The sequence below is a fragment of the Hyla sarda genome, chromosome 4 (genome assembly GCF_029499605.1).
Source record: "Hyla sarda isolate aHylSar1 chromosome 4, aHylSar1.hap1, whole genome shotgun sequence".
NCBI lineage: Eukaryota > Metazoa > Chordata > Amphibia > Anura > Hylidae > Hyla > Hyla sarda.
In genome coordinates, this window is record NC_079192.1 from 244,476,929 (window position 1) to 244,497,409 (window position 20,481).

Genomic DNA, 20,481 nt, shown 5'->3' on the forward strand with positions numbered 1-20,481 from the left:
AGTAACCAACTCTGATCAGAGAAGACGTCACCTGCGAGTCACCTTATGTAACTGTATGTAATCGTTTATATGGTCTGCAGAGCCTGTGCACAGCTGATATCTACCATTATATGGTCACCATATGTGGGAATTTGTATTTGTAGAAGTTAGGATAGGGGGCAGTAGTTCCCTCTGTTCTCTCCTTCTCTGGCTACTACACTTCTCAAAAAAATAAAGGGAACACTAGAATAACACATTCTAGATCAGAATGAATCATATGAAATACTTTCGTTTTTACATAGTTGAATGTGCTGACAACAAAATCACACAAAAATTATCAATGGAAATCAAATTTATCAACCCATGGAGGTCTGGATATGGAGTCACACTCAAAATCTAAGTAGAAAATCACACAACAGGCTGATCCAACTTCGATGTAATGACCTTAAAACAAGTCAAAATGAGGCTCAGTAGGTAGTGTGTGTGGCCTCCACATGCCCGTATGACTTCCCTACAAAGCCTGGGCATGCTCCTGATGAGGTGGCGGATGGTCTCCTGAGGGATATCCTCCCAGACCTGGACTAAAGCATCTGACAACTCCTTGGACAGTCTGTGGTGCAACGTGGTGTTGGTGGATGGAGCAAGACATGATGTCCCATATGTGCTCAATCGGATTCAGGTCTGGGGAACAGGCGTGCCAGTCCATAGTATCAATGCCTTCCTTTTGCAGGAACTGCTGACACACTCCAGCCACATGAGGTCCAGCATTGTCTTGCATTAGGAGGAACCCAGGGCCAACCGCACCAGTATATGGAATCACCAGGGGTCTGTGGATCTCATCTCGGTCAGGCTACCTCTGTCAAGCACATGGAGGGCTGTGCGGCACCCCCAAAGAAATCCCACCCCACACGTTACTGACCCACCGCCAATCTCGGTGTTCTCCTGCAAATGGTAAACGTCCTGCACGGTGTTGGGCTGTAAGCACAACCCCATCTGTGGATGTCGGGCCTTCATACCACCCTCATGGAGTCTGTTTCTGACCATTTGAGTGGACACATGCACATTTGTGGCCTGCTGGAGGTCATTTACAGGGTTCTGGCAGTGTTCCTCCTGCTCCTCCTTGCACAAAGGCGAAGGTAGCTGTCCTGCTGCTGGGTTGTTGCCCTCCTACGGCCTCCTCCACATCTCCTGATGTACTGGCCTGTCTCCTGGTAGCGCCTCCATGCTCTGGACACTACGCTGACAGACACAGCAAACCTTGTCACAGCTCGCATTGATGTGCCATCCTGGATGAGCTGCACTACCTGAGCCACTTGTGTCGGTTGTAGACTCCATCTCCTGCTACCAATAGAGAGAAAGCACCACCAGCATTCAAAAATGACCAAAACATCAGCCAGGAAGCATAGGAACTGAGAAGTGGTTTGTGGTCACCACCTGCAGAACCACTCCTTTATTGGGGATGTCTTGCTAATTGCCTATAATTTCCACCTGTTGTCTCTTCCATTTGCACAACAGCATGTGAAATTGATTGTCAATCAGTGTTGCTTCCTGAGTGGACAGTGTGATTTCACAGAAGTGTGATTGACTTGGAGTTACATTGTGTTGTTTAAGTGCTCCCTTTAGTTTTTTGAGCAGTGTATATATGGTCCTATATATTCACATCATGATTTAACCTTACACTTGGGGTATATATTCTGTCAACATATACTGTGGTGTAGAGGCAATGCCCCCATTTACTTTATTGGCCTAAACATAGTCAAGGGCTATGTTTAGTCTATTTTCTGTATGTATATGTTTACTTGGAATGACTAAAAAGTGTGGTCTGCTGTGCTTTACAGTGCTGCAAAGTAAACATATACATGCAGCGAATTGACTATAACTTAGTCACTAGTTGACTACGTTTAGGCAATTAAAGGGAAATAGACCACTGCCAGTACACCACAGTATGTGTTGGCCACCCTTCTAGTATATTCTAAATGTAAGTTTAAATGGTGATGTGAACAGCCCCCTAGTAGGAGAACACAGAGGGTTAACCTGTTATAAAAAATGTGTATACAGTTAAAATCTGTGACTGAGTAATGAGTCTTGCGCTGTTACTAAAATCTTATAAACCATAGGCAGCTGTATGCCTGTGGCCTGTAAGAAGCTCGGAACCGTGCAGGATGTCTAGTCTTGGATGTTTTTGTTTGTTTTTTTGCGCAAACTGGGTGGGGGAGCTCCGACCCGCTCCCCCGGCACTCCCACCGTGAGCACTCACAACCCCGCCCCCATGTGAATTGTGGCCCGTTCCTTGCCAGCTTCTGTCCGGCTCTCTGGTTACCTGCGCGTGCACCCCCTCCTTCTAAGGCGTGCGCACCGGCTTCATGAGATTTAAAGGGCCAGTGCACCGCTAATTGGTGCCTGGTCCATTCTCTATGTTATTTCAGGTAGCTCCTCCCCCTCTTCCCTGCCGGATCTTCAGTGCCCCTTGCCTGAGATTACGCGTTCCCTATTGTCTGTTACCATGCATTTTTTCCCATCCGCTACGTTATTTGACTACGCACCTTTGCCGCCTGCCTTGACCTTTCTGCTAAGTCCGACTACGCCTCTGCCTTATCCTTCTGTACCTCGTCTTGCCCAGCTACCTGTGTGGTCGAGTCGTATCGGGGGTAGCGACCTAGGTGTCGCCTGCTGCAGCAAGCCCATCCTGGTGAAGACCAGCAGCACCTTAAAATCCGCTCCCCGATACGGCTGTGTCATCTGCCACACAGGTCAGAGGATCCACATCCAGCATTGTTACAACCTGTATACAGCGTTGTTTACTGTTTTGGACTTGTATCCCGTTACACTTACTAAGAACAAGAACCACCATCCAATTGAGAATCTTTTGTTTCGTGAAGTTACTCAAGTAGGCAGGGAAAGTGGCTGTAGGTGATCTCAATTTCACAAGGAGGATTATAGAGGTTTTATGTTTTGGATCCATTCAATTTCAACAGACAAAATTGTGATAGGCTTCAGCAAGATATTTTCTAGAAGTAGGCTCCATGCACTGCCATATGGCCTTGTGCACAGAGCTCTTTCTCGCACATGGCATGAATGGAGACAGGTATTGAACTACAGTTACCATATATGCACTGGCAAGTTAAAGGGGGTCTACCACCAGTTTTAGCTAAATTAAACCAATGGTGTATTAGTATGTGCTTTGTCCTTGTCTGGCAAAATGTTTTTCATTCAGTATGCAAATTAGCTCTTGGAGACATGGATGTATTTCCAGGAGCACCGCTATGCCGAGCCAGACCCCTCCCATCTCCTTCTATAGCCACATTTGGTGGTTACATGGTTTTTATTCAATATGCAAATTAGCTGTTGGTGCACTAGAGTAGTGGCTTTATTTCCATGAGCACTAGTATGCCTGCCTGGTCTTCTCCCATCTTCTGCTATAGCCGTGTCTGAAGAAGGAGGAGATGGAGGGACTGGGAAGGCATAGTGGTGGTCCCTGGGATAGTCATGCAGTGCATCAAAAAGCATATTTGTATATTGAATGGGCAAATTTTCCTGGACAAGCATGAATTCATAATACTAAACGTAGTGCTCATTACACAATAACACCCTTTATCTAGCAATACTATCAGATTAATTTTGCCAATACTGGTGGTAGACTTCCTTTAAGATTGTCTTCATGTAGTGCAATCCAAAACAAGTATTGGATCCAAAAAGAAGGAAAAAATTTTCCTTCATAGTTCTCTATGTAGAATCCTTTATAAGTTTTTACTAACACAAACAAACAAACAAGCAAACAAACAAACAAAAAACCCTAATAATCAGTGCATGTGCATCTGTCTTAGGTACAATGGGGCAAAAAAGTATTTAGTCAGCCACCATTGTGCAAGTTCTCCCACTTAAAAACATGAGAGAGGCCTGTAATTTTCATCATAGGTATACCTCAATTATGAGAGACATAATGAGAAAAAAAATACATAAAATCACATTGTCTAATTTTTAAAGAATTTATTTGAAGATTATGGTGGAAAATAAGTATTTGGTCAATGATAAAAGTTCAACTCAATACTTTGTTACATACCCTTTGTTGGCAATGACAGAGGTCAAACGTTTTCTGTAAGTCTTCACAAGGTTTTCACACACTGTTGTTGGTATTTTGGCCCATTCCTCCATGCAGATCTCCTCTAGAGCAGTGATGTTTTGGTGCTGTTGCTGGGCAACCCGGACTTTCAACTCCCTCCAAAGGTTTTCTATGGGGTTGAGATCTGTAGACTGGCTAGGCCATTCCAGGACCTTGAAATGCTTCAATGAAGCCACTCCTTCGTTGCCTGGCCATGCTTTTGGGATCATTGTCATGCTGAAAGATCCAGCCATGTTTCATCTTCAATGACCTTGCTGATGGAAGGAGGTTTTCACTCAAAATCTCACGATACATGGCCCCATTCATTCTTTCCTTTACATGGATCAGTGATCCTGGTCCCTTGGCAGAAAAACGGCCCCAAAGCATGATGTTTCCACCCCCATGCTTCACAGTAGGTATGGTGTTCTTTGGATGCAACTCAATATTCTTTCTCCTCCAAACATGACGAGTTGAGTTTTTACCAAAAAGCTCTACTTTGTTTTCATCTGGCCATATGACATTCTCCCAATCCTCTTCTAGATCAACCAAATGCTCTCTAGCAAACTTGAGATGGGCCCGGACATGTACTGGCTTAAGCAGGGAGACACATCTGGCACTGCATGATTTGAGTCCCTTGCAGCATAGTGTGTTGCTGATGGTAGCCTTTGTTACTTTGGTCCCAGCTCTCTGCAGATCATTCACTAGGTCCCCCCATGAGGTTCTGGGATTTTTGCTCACCGTTCTAGTAATTTTTTTGACACCACAGGGTGAGATCTTGCATGGAGCCCCAGATTGAGGGAGATTATCAGTGGTCTTGTATGTCTTCCATTTTCTAATAATTACTCCCACAGTTGATTTCTTCACACCAAACTGCTTGCCTAGCGCAGATTCAGTCTTCAGGTCTACAATTTTGTTTCTGGTGTCCTTCGTCAGCTCTTTGGTCTTAGCCATAGTGAAGTTTGGAGTGTGACTGTTTGAGGTTGTGGACAGGTGTCTTTTATACTGATAACAAGTTCAAACAGGTGCCATTAATACAGGTAACGAGTGGAGGGCAGAGGAGACTCTTAAAGAAGAAGTTACAGGTCTGTGAGAGCCAGAAATCTAGCTTGTTTGTAGGTGACCAAATACATATTTTCCACCATAATTTGCAAATAAATTCTTTAAAAATCAGACAATGTGATTTTCTGGATTTTTTTTCTCATCATGTCTCTCATAGTTGAGGTATACCTATGATTAAAATTACAGGCCTCTCTCATCTTTTTTTAGTGGAAGAACTTGCACAATTGGTGGCTGACTAAATACTTTTTTGTCCCACTGTATGCATATTTTTGGAGTACCCAGTGTTGGAATTTCTATATTATGCCTAATGTTGCAGTCAAATATCTCTTAGTGGCAGGCCATGAAAACCATCAACTGTATTGAGCAAGTAGGCTGCTCTATTGGCAAGGAAACTGAAAAGGTTTTTTTGGGAATATGTGGCTGGAGTAAAAATAAAGAAGAACTATAATTACCTACCTACCCTGATCCCTTACAACTGCCACGCTGACACTCTTGGTCTCCGGCCCTTTCAGCTATGTCCTGGTTGCTGATGATGCACCATCCCCCACAGGGATTGCACCTCTCAGTTGAGTTAGGATATCACGGCGGCTAGTGATCAGCTGAGTGCGGCAACTCCTCTAGGGACGGCACGTCCTAAACAACCAGGAAGTAGCAGAGAGGACCCAAAACCAGGGATTAGATGTTCCTTTTTATTTTTACCCCACCCCAAGCCACATATGTATTTTTTTTTTTACCTCCAGATAACCCTTTTAAATTTAGCTTTGGATATTCAGTAGTTGTGTCAACCCTGGCTAAAATCAAGATTTTTTGCTTCTGCTATTTGTTAAAATGAGGGTGACATGCTTCACAGTAGGTATGGTGTTCTTTGGATGCAACTCAATATTCTTTCTCCTCCAAACATGACAAGTTGAGTTTTTACCAAAAAGTTCTACTTTGTTTTCATCTGGCCATATGACATTCTCCCAATCCTCTTCTGGATCAACCAAATGCTCTCTAGCAAACTTGAGATGGGCCCGGACATGTACTGGCTTAAGCAGGGAGACACGTCTGGCACTGCATGATTTGAGTCCCTGGCAGCGTAGTGTGTTGCTGATGGTACCCTTTGTTACTTTGTTCCCAGCTCTCTGCAGATCATTCACTAGGTCCCCCCATGAGGTTCTGGGATTTTTTGCTCACCGTTCTAGTGATCGTTTTGACACCACGGGGTGAGATCTTGCATGGAGCCCCAGATTGAGGGAGATTATCAGTGGTCTTGTATGTCTTCCATTTTCTAATAATTGCTCCCACAGTTGATTTCTTCACACCAAACTGCTTGCCTAGTGCAGATTCAGTCTTCAGGTCTACAATTTTGTTTCTGGTGTCCTTCGTCAGCTCTTTGGTCTTAGCCATAGTGAAGTTTGGAGTGTGACTGTTTGAGGTTGTGGACAGGTGTCTTTTATACTGATAACAAGTTCAAACAGGTGCCATTAATACAGGTAACGAGTGGAGGACAGAGGAGACTCTTAAAGAAGAAGTTACAGGTCTGTGAGAGCCAGAAATCTAGCTTGTTTGTAGGTGACCAAATACTTATTTTCCACCATAATGTGCAAATAAATTCTTTAAAAATCAGACAATGTGATTTTATGGATTTTTTTTCTCATTATGTCTCTCATAGTTGAGGTATACCTATGATTAAAATTACAGGCCTCTCTCATCTTTTTAAGTGGGAGAACTTGCACAATTGGTGGCTGACTAAATACTTTTTTGTCCCACTGTATGCATATTTTTGTAGTACCCAGTGTTGGGATTTCTATATTATGCCTAATGTTGTAGTCAAATATTTCTTAGTGGCAGGCCATGAAAACCATCAACTGTATTGAGCAAGTAGGCTGCTCTATTGGCAAGGAAACTGAAAAGGGTTTTGTGGGAATATGTGGCTGGAGTAAAAATAAAGAAGAACTATAATTAGCTACCCTGATCCCTTACAACTGCCACGCTGACACTCTTGGTCTCCGGCCCTTTCAGCTACGTCCTGGTTGCTGATGATGCACCATCCCCCACAGGGATTGCACCTCTCAGTTGAGTTAGGATACCACTGCGGCCAGTGATCAGCTGAGTGGGGCAACTCCTCTAGGGACGGCACGTCCCAAACAACCAGGAAGTAGCAGAGAGGACCCAAAACCAGGGATTAGAGGTTCCTTTTTATTTTTACCCCACCCCCAGCCACATATGTATTTTTTTTTTACCTCCAGATAATCCTTTTAAATTTAGCTTTGGATATTCAGTAGTTGTGTCAACCCTGGCTAAAATCAGGATTTTTTGCTTCTGCTATTTGTGGGTGATATAAATAATAAAATATTTTAGTGTGTATTTTTGTTAGCTTTCTATGTAAGGTTTTCTCTTTTGGTCACATTACTAAAAATTATCTTTGGTGAGCACTTAAAGGAAATACATGCACACATTATCTATACAGTCAACCTTTAGAAGCAGCGATATAAAAAGCGTATGCCATTATGTGTCGGTTTTAGTGATAAATGGGAAGAGTCAACCTGTCTCGTATATAAAATCTGTCTTGTCACTAATGAATCAAGGCCTGCGATTAAACATATGTTTGCACCTGCTCTAACCCTTCTATTACCCAGACATACTTGACTGCATGGCTTTAATCATTACTTATTATAGCTAATGTTTTCCAGATGTGGCTTCTTTATTGAGTTATCTTATAATAGCATTTTAGATCTTTTCATTTTTAAGACTGATAAAGGAAATAACTAATCTGATATATGGTATCTGGCATGATTTTCCTGCTACAAATAGGTAAATAACAGACAATATTAGTTTACTATTTACATGCTTGGACCATTAATAAAATCCCATGATAAATATGAATGTTGCTCAAAGTAAGCAATAACATACCATTTCTCAATGGCACCATTCACACAATTTAAAAAACCAAAAAGTGCTGAATGTAACACTATATAGTCAACAAATGTACAGATGTTCTCACTGATATCTTAGTTAACCCCTTCCCGCAGAACGCCGTATATATACGGCGGATGACGCAATACCTTTGCACATTCCACGTATATATACGTCGTTCATTAAATTATCACTCTTGCGGCGTTGATCGGGTTAATTAGCTAACGTCCAGGGGTGTCTGGCTGGAGACCACTCTCGCCTGACACCCCGGGACTCCATTTGATTAACCCGATCAGAGATTGGGTGCGCATGTGTGGCAGAATCGGCGGGTGTGCGGCGGGATTGGGAGGTGTGCAGTGGGAGCAACGGGTGTCCAGAGGTCTGTCGGCGGGTGTCCGGAGGTCTGGCGGCAGAAGCGGCAGGTGTCCAGAGGTGCGTCACCCACATGTGACCCCATTTTGGAAAATACACCCATCAAGGAATCTAACAAAGGGTACAGTGAGCATTTACACCCCACAGGTGTCTGACAGATTTTTGGAAAAGTGGTCCATGAAAATGAAAAATAAAATTTTTCATTTGCACAGCCCACTGTTCCAAAAATCTGTCAAACGCCAGTGGGGTGTAAATGTTCATTGTACCCCTTATAACATTCCGTGAGGGGTGTAATTTCCAAAATGGGGTCACATCTGGTGGTGGTGGGGGTCACTGTTCTGACACCATGGGGGCTTTGTAAACGCACATGGCCCCAAACTTGAATTACAGCCAAATTCTCTCTCCAAAAGCCCAATGGTGCTCCTTCTCTTATGCGCCCCCTGTTGTGCACCCACAGATTTTTTTATATCCACGCATGAGGTATTTCCATACTCAGAAGAGATGGGGTTACAAATTTTGGGGGGCTTTTTCTCCTATTACCCATTGTGAAAATACAACATTTGATGTAACACCATCATTTTTGTGAAAAAAATGTAATTTTTCATTTTCATGTCCAACTTCAACGAAAATTAATCAAACCCCTGTGGGGCGTTAGGGCTCACTGTACCCCTTGTTACATTCCATGAGGGGTGTAGTGTTCCAAATTGTATGCCATGTGTTTTTTTGCTGTTCTGGCACCATGGAGGCTTCCTAAATGCGACATGCCCCCCAAAAAAGTTTTCAGCAAAATTCTCTCTCGAAAATCACAAAGTTGCTCCTTTTCTTCTGAGCCCTGTAGTGCACCCGCAGAGCACTTTACATCCACATATAAGGTATTTCCATACTCGAGAGAAATTGGATTACACATTTTGATGGGCTTTTTCTCCTTATACCACTTGTAAAATTGAAAAAATGGGTCTACAAGAACATGTTACTGCAAAAAATTTAGATTTTGAGTTTTCTCTTCCACTTTGCTGCTATTCCTGTGAAACACCTAAAGTGTTAACAAACTTTCTGAATCTCATTTTGAATACTTTGAGGGATGCAGTTTCTATAATGGGGTCATTTATGGGGGATTCCTCACAGGAAGGCCCCTCAAATCCACGTCAAACTAAACTGGTCCCTGAAAAATAAAGATTTTTCAAGAAAATTTGGAAAATTGCTGCTAAACTTTGAAGCCCTCTAATGTCTTCAAAAAGTAACAACATGTCAATTTTATGATGCCAACATAAAGTAGACATATTGTATATTTAAATCAATTTATAATTTATTTGGCATGTCCATTTTCCTATTGTTTATGGGAATCAATATATAATTTATTTGGCATGTCCATTTTCCTTACAAGCAGAGAGCTTCAAAGTTAGAAAAATGCAAAATTTTCAAAATATTCATGAAATCTCTGAGTTTTTCACAAAAAATCATGCAATCATCGACAAAAAATGTGCAATATATTAAATGTATCACAAAAAAACAATCTCTGAATCAAATTCATAAGTAAAAGCATTCCAGAGTTATTAATGCATAAAGTGAAGGTGGTCAGATTTGCAAAAAATTGCAAAAAATAGGGGATAAGATGTCAGATCGCCGCGGTCCTGCTGCTGGGTAGCCCCCGGATCCACGCTGCGGCACTGCACTATCATTATAGCACAGAGCGAGTTCGCTCTGCATGTAATGACGGGCAGTACAGGGGCCGGAGCATCGTTACGTCATGGCTCCGCCCTTCCTGTCGTCACGCCCCCTGCCATAGACTTGCATTAAGGGGATGGGCCGTGATGTCATGAGGGGCGGAGCCATGATGTCACACTGCTCCGTCCCCTGTATCGCCCGTCATTACGCACAGAGCGAACTCGCTCTGTGCTGTAATGATAGCGAGGTGCCGCAGCGGGGATCCCGGGGCTCCCCAGCAGCGGGACCGCGGCGATCTGAAATCTTATCCCCTATCCTTTGGATAGGGGATACGATGTCTAGGGGCGGAGTACCCTTTTAAGGGTTTAATGCACAATCTTGGCTGTGTCATCTAGGCACTAGGACCCAGAAGAAGAGATAAAGCTAGCAGCCATATATAAATTGCACACCAAAAATATTCAATATGTTCCAAAAAAATATATATCATTCTTTATTTACAGAGTTTTTGCATAGTTTACTTTGTGCACAACACAAATGATTGAAAGCCAATTATTGGGAACATGTGCTTCTAAGAACACTCATTTCATTTACTGATAATGGAGCAGTGTAAAAGTGTCTTTACACAAGTTAAAAACCATGTGGTCTAATAACTGTTATTTTTGGCCAAATGTGCAATTTAGTTGATTTTGGCCACACAGAACAATAACATGTCATATTAACATACCCTTATACCAGAGGTGTGACTTGTAGCTACAATAACTGCAGCAAAAACTGCAACATGGCCCATGTGCCATTTATAATACTGGTTTCTTACTAGGGCAGATGTGCTTATGGGCCCCCTGAGGCCCCAGGGCCCCAATTCGACTGTTACCTCTGTACCCCCTGTAGCTACACCCCTGCCTCATACCCCACCCACATCAAATAACTAGGTTGTGACCACATAAAGCTAAATACAGCCCACATGGTACCAAACAGTGTAAACACTGTGCCATGCTTTGCCAACATGCAGTTCTATATATGATCCTAGTGCCTAGATACAAATAGAAAAAACTGATGGGCACCACCTCAATAAGGATAGGGTGCAATAGGCTGCAACTGAATATGGACCCAGAAGAAGAGAGAAAGCTAGCAGCTATATATAAAATGCACACCACAAATATTCAATATGTTCCAAAAAAATATATATAATTCTTTATTTATCACAGAACAGACAGATGAATACATACAATAAAAACAATTAAAAACACATAGTCCAAAAGCGGAGGAATATAATCCTACTACGCCCACCCTGCAGTGGGTACACATAACCCTAAGATGTAAACCAGTCCCGGACCAATGAAACACATACCAATCTATGCAGCAAACTCTAAAGATTGTACCAATCAGTAGCACCTGGCAAATGTAAATATAATATATAAAACGCCTAGCAGCCTAACCAATGTCAGTGTAATGAAAAATATATGTGAATCTCAGTGCATATAATTCTGACTAATATAAGGTGCAAAAACTAAATCTCAGTCCATATAATAAGTCTGACCAATATAAAGTGCAAAAACTAAATCTCAGTCCATATAATAAGTCTGACCAATATAAAGTGCAATACTACGACCTGAGAAAAGTGCTGTATGTCCATCAGGTCCCGGTAGCAGCACTTTAGCACTGAGCCTGACAGCCAGACCTGATGGACATACAGCACTTTTCTCAGGTCGTAGTATTGCACTTTATATTGGTCAGACTTATTATATGGACTGAGATTTAGTTTTTGCACTTTATATTGGTCAGACTTATTATATGGACTGAGATTTAGTTTTTGCACCTTATATTAGTCAGAATTATATGCACTGAGATTCACATATATTTTTCATTACACTGACATTGGTTAGGCTGCTAGGCGTTTTATATATTATATTTACACTTGCCAGGTGCTACTCATTGGTACAATCTTTAGAGTTTGCTGCATAGATTGGTCTGTGTTTCATTGGTCCGGGACTGGTTTACATCTTAGGGTTATTGTTACGCCGAGCGCTCCGGTTCCCCGCTCCTCCCCGGAGCGCTCGCAACATCCTCGCATTTGCAGCGCCCCGGTCAGACCTGCTGACCGGGTGCGCTGCAATACCTCTCTCAGCCGGGATGCGATTCGCGATGCGGGAGGCGCCCGCTCGCGATGCGCATCCCGGCTCCCGTACCTGACTCGCTCTCCTTCGGTCTTGTCCCGGCGCGCGCGGCCCCGCTCCTTAGGGCGTGCGCGCGCCGGGTCTCTGCAATTTAAAGGGCCACTGCACCACTGATTGGCGCAGCTGGCTTAATTAGTGTGTTCACCTGTGCACTCCCTATTTATACTTCACTTCCCCTGCACTCCCTCGCCGGATCTTGTTGCCATTGTGCCAGTGAAAGCGTTTCCTTGTGTGTTCCTAGCCTGTGTTCCAGACCTCCTGCCGTTGCCCCTGACTACGATCCTTGCTGCCTGCCCTGACCTTCTGCTACGTCCGACCTTGCTCTTGTCTACTCCCTTGTACCGCGCCTATCTTCAGCAGTCAGAGAGGTTGAGCCGTTGCTGGTGGATACGACCTGGTTGCTACCGCCGCTGCAAGACCATCCCGCTTTGCGGCGGTCTCTGGTAAATACCAGTAGCAACTTAGAACCGGTCCACTAGCACGGTCCACGCCAATCCCTCTCTGGCACAGAGGATCCACCTCCAGCCAGCCGAATCGTGACAGTAGATCCGGCCATGGATCCCGCTGAAGTTCCACTGCCAGTTGTCGCCGACCTCACCACGGTGGTCGCCCAGCAGTCGCAACAGATAGCGCAACAAGGCCACCAGCTGTCTCAACTGACCGTGATGCTACAGCAGCTACTACCACAGCTTCAGCAATCATCTCCTCCGCCAGCTCCTGCACCTCCTCCGCAGCGAGTGGCCGCTTCCGGCCTACGATTATCCTTGCCGGATAAATTTGATGGGGACTCTAAGTTTTGCCGTGGCTTTCTTTCGCAATGTTCCCTGCACTTGGAGATGATGTCGGACCAGTTTCCTACTGAAAGGTCTAAGGTGGCTTTCGTAGTCAGCCTTCTGTCTGGGAAAGCTCTGTCATGGGCCACACCGCTCTGGGACCGCAATGACCCCGTCACTGCCTCCGTACACTCCTTCTTCATGGAGATTCGAAGTGTCTTTGAGGAACCTGCCCGAGCCTCTTCTGCTGAGACTGCCCTGCTGAACCTGGTCCAGGGTAATTCTTCTGTTGGCGAGAACGCCATCCAATTCCGTACTCTTGCCTCCGAATTATCCTGGAATAATGAGGCCTCTGCGCGACCTTTAAAAAAGGCCTATCCAGCAACATTAAAGATGTGCTGGCCGCACGAGAAATTCCTGCTAACCTGCATGAACTTATTCATCTGGCCACCCGCATTGACATGCGTTTTTCCGAAAGGCGTCAGGAGCTCCGCCAGGATATGGACTTTGTTCGCATGAGGCGTTTTTTCTCCCCGGCTCCTCTCTCCTCTGGTCCTCTGCAATCCGTTCCTGTGCCTCCCGCCGTGGAGGCTATGCAAGTTGACCGGTCTCGCTTGACACCTCAAGAGAGGACACGACGCCGCATGGAGAATCTGTGCCTGTACTGCGCCGGTACCGAACACTTCTTGAAGGATTGTCCTATCCGTCCTCCCCGCCTGGAAAGACGTACGCTGACTCCGCACAAAGGTGAGACAGTTCTTGATGTCAACTCTGCTTCTCCACGCCTTACTGTGCCTGTGCGGATATCTTCCTCTACCTTCTCCTTCTCTACTATGGCCTTCTTGGATTCCGGATCTGCAGGAAATTTTATTTTGGCCTCTCTCATCAACAGGTTCAACATCCCGGTGACCAGTCTCGCCAGACTCCTCTATATCAATTCTGTTAACAATGAAAGATTGGACTGTACCGTGCGTTACCGCACGGAACCTCTCCTAATGTGCATCGGACCTCATCACGAAAAAATTGAATTTTTGGTCCTCTCCAACTGCACTTCCGAAATTCTTCTTGGATTACCGTGGCTTCAACGCCATTCCCCAACCCTTGATTGGTCCACAGGAGAAATCAAGAACTGGGGTACTTCTTGTTTCAAGGACTGTCTTAAACCGGTTCCCAGTACTCCCTGCCGTGACCCTGTGGTTCCCCCTGTAACCGGTCTTCCTAAGGCTTATATGGACTATGCTGACGTGTTTTGCAAAAAGCAAGCTGAGACTTTACCTCCTCACAGGCCTTATGACTGTCCTATTGACCTCCTCCCGGGTACTACTCCACCCCGGGGCAGAATTTATCCTCTGTCTGCTCCAGAGACTCTTGCCATGTCAGAGTACATCCAGGAAAATTTAAAAAAGGGGTTTATCCGCAAATCCTCCTCTCCTGCCGGAGCTGGATTTTTTTTTGTGTCCAAAAAAGATGGCTCCCTACGTCCTTGCATTGATTACCGCGGACTTAACAAAATCACGGTAAAGAACCGCTACCCCCTACCTCTTATCTCGGAACTCTTTGATCGCCTACAAGGTGCCCACATCTTTACCAAACTGGACTTAAGAGGTGCTTATAATCTCATCCGCATCAGGGAGGGGTACGAATGGAAGACTGCATTTAACACCAGAGATGGACACTTTGAGTATCTGGTCATGCCCTTTGGCCTGTGCAACGCCCCTGCCGTCTTCCAAGACTTTGTTAATGAAATTTTTCGTGATCTCTTATATTCCTGTGTTGTGGTTTATCTGGACGATATTCTGATTTTTTCTGCCAACTTAGAAGAACACCGCCAGCATGTCCGCATGGTTCTTCAGAGACTTCGAGACAATCAACTTTATGCCAAAATGGAGAAATGTCTGTTTGAATGTCAATCTCTTCCTTTCCTAGGATACTTAGTCTCTGGCCAGGGACTACAAATGGACCCAGATAAACTCTCTGCCGTCTTAGATTGGCCACGCCCCTCCGGACTCCGTGCTATCCAACGTTTTTTGGGGTTCGCCAATTATTACAGACAATTTATTCCACACTTTTCCACTATTGTGGCTCCTATCGTGGCTTTAACCAAGAAAAATGCCAATCCCAAGTCCTGGTCTCCCCAAGCGGAAGACGCATTTAAACATCTCAAGTCTGCCTTTTCTTCTGCTCCCGTGCTCTCCAGACCTGACCCATCTAAACCCTTCCTATTGGAGGTAGATGCCTCCTCAGTGGGAGCTGGAGCTGTCCTTCTACAAAAAAATTCTTCCGGGCATGCTGTTACTTGTGGTTTTTTTTCTAGGACCTTCTCTCCGGCGGAGAGAAACTACTCCATCGGGGATCGAGAACTACTGGCCATTAAATTGGCGCTTGAGGAATGGAGGCATCTGCTGGAGGGATCAAAATTTCCAGTTATCATTTACACTGATCACAAGAATCTCTCCTATCTCTAGTCTGCCCAACGGCTGAACCCTCGCCAGGCCAGGTGGTCGTTGTTCTTTGCCCGTTTTAACTTTGAAATTCATTTTCGCCCTGCCGACAAGAACATTAGGGCCGATGCCCTCTCTCGTTCCTCGGATGCCTCGGAAGTAGAGCTCTCTCCGCAACACATCATTCCTCCTGACTGTCTGATCTCCACTTCTCCAGCCTCCATCAGGCAAACTCCTCCAGGGAAGACCTTCGTTTCTCCACGTCTCGGGATTCTCAAATGGGGACACTCCTCCCACCTCGCAGGCCATGCGGGCATCAAAAAATCCTTGCAACTCATCTCTCGTTTCTATTGGTGGCCGACTCTGGAGACGGATGTTGTTTATTTTGTGCGGGCCTGTACTGTCTGTGCCCGGGATAAGACTCCTCGCCAGAAGCCTGCTGGTCTCCTTCATCCTCTGCCTGTCCCCGAACAGCCTTGGTCACTGATTGGTATTTTTTATTACAGACTTACCCCCATCCCGTGGCAACACTGTTGTTTGGGTGGTCGTTGATCGATTTTCCAAGATGGCACATTTTATTCCTCTTCCTGGTCTTCCTTCAGCGCCTCAGTTGGCAAAACAATTTTTTGTACACATTTTTCGTCTTCACGGTTTGCCCACGCAGATCGTCTCGGATAGAGGCGTCGAATTCGTGTCTAAATTCTGGAGGGCCCTCTGCAAACAGCTCAAGATTAAATTAAACTTCTCTTCTTCTTATCATCCCCAATCCAATGGGCAAGTAGAAAGAATTAACCAGGTCCTGGGTGACTATTTACGGCATTTTGTTTCCTCCCGCCAGGATGACTGGGCAGATCTTCTACCATGGGCCAAATTCTCATACAACTTCAGAGTCTCCGAATCTTCTGCTAAGTCCCCATTTTTCGTGGTGTACGGCCGTCACCCTCTTCCCCCCTCCCTACTCCCTTGCCCTCTGGTTTGCCCGCTGTGGATGAAGTGACTCGTGATCTTTCCACCATATGGAAAGAGACCCAAAATTCTCTTTTACAGGCTTCATCCCGCATGAAAAGGTTTGCCGATAAGAAAAGAAGAACTCCCCCCATTTTTGCTCCCGGAGACAAGGTATGGCTCTCCGCTAAATATGTCCGCTTTCGTGTCCCCAGTTACAAACTGGGACCACGCTATCTTGGTCCTTTCAAAGTCTTGTGCCAGATTAACCCTGTCTCTTACAAACTCCTTCTTCCTCCTTCTCTTCGTATTCCCAATGCCTTCCATGTCTCTCTCCTTAAACCACTCATCATTAACCGCTTCTCTCCCAAACTTGTTTCTCCCACTCCTGTTTCCGGTTCTTCTGACGTCTTCTCCGTGAAGGAGATTCTGGCCTCCAAGACGGTCAGAGGGAAAAAAAATTTCTTGGTGGATTGGGAAGGCTGTGGTCCAGAAGAGAGATCCTGGGAACCTGAGGACAACATCCTAGACAAAAGTCTTGTCCTCAGGTTCTCAGGCTCCAAGAAGAGGGGGAGACCCAAGGGGGGGGGGGTACTGTTACGCCGAGCGCTCCGGGTCCCCGCTCCTCCCCGGAGCGCTCGCAACATCCTCGCATTTGCAGCGCCCCGGTCAGACCTGCTGACCGGGTGCGCTGCAATACCTCTCTCAGCCGGGATGCGATTCGCGATGCGGGAGGCGCCCGCTCGCGATGCGCATCCCGGCTCCCGTACCTGACTCGCTCTCCGTCTGTCTTGTCCCGGCGCGCGCGGCCCCGCTCTTTAGGGCGCGCGCGTGCCGGGTCTCTGCAATTTAAAGGGCCACTGCGCCACTGATTGGCGCAGCTGGCTTAATTAGTGTGTTCACCTGTGCACTCCCTATTTATACTTTACTTCCCCTGCACTCCCTCGCCGGATCTTGTTGCCATTGTGCCAGTGAAAGCGTTTCCTTGTGTGTTCCTAGCCTGTGTTCCAGACCTCCTGCCGTTGCCTCTGACTACGATCCTTGCTGCCTGCCCTGACCTTCTGCTACGTCCGACCTTGCTCTTGTCTACTCCCTTGTACCGCGCCTATCTTCAGCAGTCAGAGAGGTTGAGCCGTTGCTGGTGGATACGACCTGGTTGCTACCGCTGCTGCAAGACCATCCCGCTTTGCGGCGGGCTCTGGTGAATACCAGTAGCAACTTAGAACCGGTCCACCAGCACGGTCCACGCCAATCCCTCTCTGGCACAGAGGATCCACCTCCAGCCAGCCGAATCGTGACAGTTATGTGTACCCACTGCAGGGTGGGCGTAGTAGGATTATATTCCTCCGCTTTTGGACTATGTGTTTTTAATTGTTTTTATTGTATGTATTCATCTGTCTGTTCTGTGATAAATAAAGAATTATATATATTTTTTTGGAACATATTGAATATTTGTGGTGTGCATTTTATATATAGCTGCTAGCTTTCTCTCTTCTTCTGGGTCCATATTCAGTTGCAGCCTATTGCACCCTATCCTTATTGAGGTGGTGCCCATCAGTTTTTTCTATTTGTATCTAGGCACTAGGATCATATATAGAACTGCATGTTGGCAAAGCATGGCACAGTGTTTACACTGTTTGGTACCATGTGGGCTGTATTTAGCTTTATGTGGTCACAACCTAGTTATTTGATGTGGGTGGGGTATGAGGCAGGGGTGTAGCTACAGGGGGTACAGAGGTAACAGTCGAATTGGGGCCCTGGGGCCTCAGGGGGCCCATAAGCACATCTGCCCTAGTAAGAAACCAGTATTATAAATGGCACATGGGCCATGTTGCAGTTTTTGCTGCAGTTATTGTAGCTACAAGTCACACCTCTGGTATAAGGGTATGTTAATATGACATGTTATTGTTCTGTGTGGCCAAAATCAACTAAATTGCACATTTGGCCAAAAATAACAGTTATTAGACCACATGGTTTTTAACTTGTGTAAAGACACTTTTACACTGCTCCATTATCAGTAAATGAAATGAGTGTTCTTAAAAGCACATGTTCCCAATAATTGGCTTTCAATCATTTGTGTTGTGCACAAAGTAAACTATGCAAAAACTCTGTAAAAGAGATCGGCATCAGGTATCCTGCTCCCATTGACCCATCTAAAAATTTTTGTACATGTTTCACCATGGCCAATAACTGCTGCTTCTACAATTTGAAGTAAATTGTGTGGCTTTCAAATGTGTTTTTTAGCGTGTTTTTGAAGCACACCTAAAAAGCAACTGTCTTAAGTGAATGTACGCTTTCATGAAGGAAAAAGCAAACAATAGTTTTCATCCTTCCCAAAATTACATTCTAAAGCATATAAAAAATAAGCCACTACTTACCTCCTACACTTCCGTGGTGCCTTTGCTGCCCTCCGCTCCCCAGCAAGATGCTTGGGCCCATAGGGCCCAGTGTGTCATACTGCAGTTAAGCCAATCACTGGGCGTAGCGATGTCCCACCTTGGCCAGAGATTAGGGGAGCACACTGGGGCCCAAGTGTCACTCTTCACCTCAAGAAGAGGATTGCAGCTGGTGACCACAGCAGGTCACCAGAGGCACCGCAGGGGTCCTGGAGGTGAGTAGAGGTTTATTTTTTTATATACTGTAGAATGGCCATTGTTCTAAAACTACCCCCCCCATCTGATGAATCCTTAAGGGTATACGCAGTGTATTTCAGGCTGCACTTAAAGGGGTTGTGCGCTGCCCTGCCTTTCGGAGCTCCGCTCGCAGCGTCCGCAAGTTCATTACTCCGAACGCTGTGTGCGGGCTTCCGTGTTCGCAGTCGCCCCCTCGTGACATCACGCCCGGCCCCTCAATGAATTCTATGGGAAGGGGGCGTGACAGCGGTCGCGCCCGCTTCCCATAGACTTTCTTTGAGGGGCGGGCGTGACGTCACGAGGGGGCGGCCGCGAACACGGAAGCCTGCACACCGTGTTCGGAGTAATGAACTTCCGGACGCTGTGAGAGGAGCTCCGAAAGGCAGGGCAGCGCACAACCCCTTCAATATGCTTCACCACGGGAAATACACTGTGTATTCTCCTATGAGCAGACAAACTGGGCTACCCTGCCACAGGGTATGTGTGTGCAGTGAAGTTTGGAGGCGGGCCCAGTGTGCTGGCTTGACTGTGACGTGCTGCCGCCGGGTAGCACTGTGTGTCTGCTCATAGGAGAATTTGCAGTGTATTTCCTGCTGCTGCATATATGTGACTATACCCTTAATGTTCATTAATCCACCACTAGAATAGTTATATAAAAATTCTGCAGTTGTGCCATTCTAAATTTCTAATGCATTAAGTTGCTTAGTAAATGCCATAGTTCCAAGACACTACAGATCTAATACATATAGTACCATATGTTGCTCAGGTACAGCATGCATACAGTGTCCAGAGAGTGCCAAGTAGCTCCCAAATTACAGCCAGAAGTAAGCAATGTCTATCAATTGCATTTCTTTGCCAAAATGTCATATGTTGCCCATGTGGACCTAAGGCCCACATAGGGTCTATGTACTTTAGCTGATATATAACAGTGAATTGGCAATAACAGTGGAGGAAACATGATCAGTTATATTGCTTTGTATCAGTACATGCTTTTTGAGCCAGCAGTACAGACATTTGCAGCAGCATTGCATTACATTTTCTGGAAACAACAGAAGTACATACAGTACATTTCCCTTTAAGTTTGTTTATTACATCATTCATCTATATGACTCAAATGTTTTGAGACAGGTTATTGTAAAAAAAATTTGGCTTTTCAATTCCCTTTTACCACCCCTCCCAGTGATATCACTCTGGCACTAATGCATGTATCACAGCCAACACTGACTGAAGTTGATTATTTGTCTCTGCATGCTGTAAGCCCCACCTTAATCTCTACATTCGTATCACAGTATATTTCAACTATTTATCAAAAACCTGTGGCAGAACTGGGCCTCAGGGTGCACTCTGTAAATGTTATAGCCTTGTGAAAAAAAATTGCCATAATAAAATTTGTTAGTGTTGTACGCAGTAAATTGGATCCCTGATATATTAATTTAGAAACAG